The following is a 3378-nucleotide window of genomic DNA, read 5'->3' as shown; positions in this document are numbered from 1 at the left end:
TTAGAAGTTTAGTCAATGTTTGCACAACTGTTTGTTTATATGAAAGATGGTAATTTTCAAGATGTGACATTCACATTTTCAAGTTGTGACAACGATTTTAATTCTGGCCCATTCCATTAAGTTGTCTGAGTGAAAAATACATTAATGACACTTTCAGCGAGGTTAAAAGATTCAACTAAAGGACATATGTAATAGATTTAAATGTTAGCAAATCCTGCTAAGAGGATTACAAAGGGTAATTTCAAAAGCTTATGATCTAGGGTCACTGGGGGAGGCGAAGGATCTTTAATGTTAAAAGTAAAGACTTTCGCAATGCTTACTTAGTACTATTCTCTTTAACTACTGGAGACCCGGTACATCTGCGTACATTAGCCAGTACAATTCATAATTTGTCTTCATGTTAGATGGTTTGTTTAATCTTATTTTCTGTTGGAATGTATTTACTCTGATAAAACATAATTTTGGGCCTCTAAAATTCTGCCTAAGCCTGATTATCTGCCTAAAGAATTGCACCTATCTTGTGGGAAAGAAGACTGAGAAAATTTGAAATTGTTTCAATCTGGCTTTTAATGTCACAGACCACCACATGAGCCATTTATACACTTAGGTAAAGCATAGAGATCTGTGTACAAATATTTGCATTCAAGCCTTGCTAAGAATAAATATGTCACCAAAATATAGAAAGGACAAAAGAAGAGCACTCATGGGAGAGTGTTTTGTAAAATGACAAACTTGGGTCTAAGTTCTGTCATTCTCAAGAATTGTACCAGATTAATTCACTAACTAATGTATCCAATAGTTATCAGATACCTTCTCTGCACTAGGTCCTGTGCTCCGTGCTAGGCACACAGTTCTGGTATCAACATATTCAACTCCAGCAACTCAGTCTACTGAAGAGGCACACATGTGAACAAAGAAGAGACACAGACATCATCGGTGCTCTGATAGAACTCCATAGAGAGGACAGCATGCCTGGCCAGGCTGACTAGTACAATGGCGAGGCAAGAGAGGGTGATTAGGAAGAGCATAGATGCTCACTTAAATATCGATAGTCCTTCACTTACGATGATTTAAGATTCTTTTGACTTTCTGGAGATGCAAAAGTGACAGGTACTTAGTGGATTTAGAAGAAACCATGCTTTGAATTTTTACCCTTGCCCAAGCCAGTGATATGTAGTACCAGATTCTTGCCCTGCTGGGGGGAGCAGCAAGCTGCGGCTCTCAGGCAGCCATGTGGTAATGAGGGTATATAACTGATACCCCTACATGAGATAAGTTTTTTTTTGAGACAAAGTCACGCTCTGTCTCCAGGCTGGAGTACAGTGGCACTATCTCTGTTCACTGCAATCTCTGCCTCCCGGGTTCAAGTGATCCCCCTGCCTCAGCCTCAGTAACTGGGACTACAGGCCTGGCTAATTTTTCATGTTTAGGTAGAGATGGGGTTTCACCATGTTGGCCAGGATGGTCTCAACCTCCTGACCTTGTGATCTGCCCACCTCTACCTCCCAAAGTGTTGGAATTACAGGCGTGAGCCACCGCACCCGGCTGATACTTAACATTTTATTATAAAGCAGGCTTCATGTTAGATGATTTTGCCCAACGCTAGGTTAATGTCAATGTTCTGAGCATGCTGTGAAGTTTGGTAGATTACATGTATTCAATGCATTTTGATTTTTAATATTTTCAACTTATAATGGTAAGCCCAGGAGCATCTGCACCAGAACACCTGTGTGATTGAAGCCTCTGCACCTCACTTACCTTACCTGTGAAATGCAGATAGCAATGGTACCAAGTTAATGGGGTTGTGGTGATAACTAAGTAAACACATCACATGTAAAACCCTCAGGACAGTACCTGGAACAGAATAAGGACTACTGTATAAGTGTTAGCTGTATTTTTTTCATATTTTATATATTTAGCGGCAGTGTTGGATACACCTTTACAGAGGATACTACCCATGAGCTCCGTTTTGAGTGACGTGTAGTTTTTTTTTTTTGATGGACTTTTGCTCTTGTTGCCCAAGCTGGAATGCAATGGTGCAATCTTGGCTCACTGCAACCTCTGCCTCCTGGGTTCAAGTGATTCTCCTGCCTCAGCCTCCTGAGTAGCTGGGATTACAGGTGTGTGCTACCACACCTGGCTAATTTTGTATTTTTAGTAGAGACAGGGTTTTACCATGTTGGTCAGGCTGTTCTTGAACTCCTAACCTCAGGTAACCTGCCTGCTTCGGCCTCCCAAAGTGCTGAGATTACAGGTGTGAGCCACCAAGCCTGGTCATCTATATATTTTTTTTAACCAGGTGAACACAGTGAACATGGAGGATGCTGTGAGCAGAGATGGATGAATTTGGTATCATGAGAAGATGTATAGAAGGGGCATACACATCCTGCAAGTAGATCACTGTGGAGAGAACCACATAAGGAGGAGGAATGGTTGTAGGAGATGGAAGGAGCTGCATTGCAGAGGCCATTGCTCATCATATTTCAGGGCTTAAACTTTGCTGGGTAGGTGATGGAGGTAGATATGAAAGTAGAAGGGAGAGGGAGATGTCTAGGAACAATCTTCAGGCTTGTGACTTATGGAACTGCAGTATGGTGTTGATCAAGAGACATAGTGTGTCTTTTCCTGACATCTTTGGAAAACAGAGATTGAAGCAAGGCTTTGTGCTAAGAGTTTGCTGAGGGCTGCAATTACAGAGGAGTTAGAGTGGACAGAAAAAGGCTCTGTGGCAAGGGATAAGAGATAGCAAATATAAAGTAGCACATTACGGAAATTTCTACAGCTTCATGAGAAAACATAGTTTGTTGCTTGGTCACCTTGGATATGTCTAGATAAGCACTGTGAAACCCCCATAGCTTGGTTCAGCTGATGAACTCCCTTGAACTTCCAGATTGTTTCACCTCACCCTTTCCAGTAATCCACAGAAAGTCACATCCTGCAGCCTATGGAATGGCACTTCACTTAAGGCTGGAAGAAGTGGAAAAGCCAGACCTTGGGCTGAAGCTGTATAAAGAAAAATCTACTGGAGTTTGGATCGCAGCCCAGGAGATGCCATCAGCGTTGTTGATATTTGGAGACAAAGCGATAGTGGTGACAGCCAGACATCTCTTTTGAGCAAGCAGCCAAGGATCTGGCAGGCCAAGGACTCCTCTTGTGTAAACGGAATAGGGGTATAAATTCAGGCTGATGCAGTCTACCCCTTGATACTATAATTTGGAGCCATCATTTTATGGGAACAACATGTCCTCATTTTTTTTTTCTTGGATGAAGAAGCAATCCTTCAAATTGGTGGCCAGTTACACTCTCCTACAAAGGCTTATTGAATGAGGGTTGTAATGCTGAGATAAAGTTCCTCTTGCTATAGCGTGTCCCAGAACC

This window comes from Callithrix jacchus, chromosome X, assembly GCF_049354715.1.
Source record: "Callithrix jacchus isolate 240 chromosome X, calJac240_pri, whole genome shotgun sequence".
NCBI lineage: Eukaryota > Metazoa > Chordata > Mammalia > Primates > Cebidae > Callithrix > Callithrix jacchus.
The sequence above is the reverse complement of the archived record's forward strand: the minus strand, read 5'-3'. Positions refer to the sequence as shown.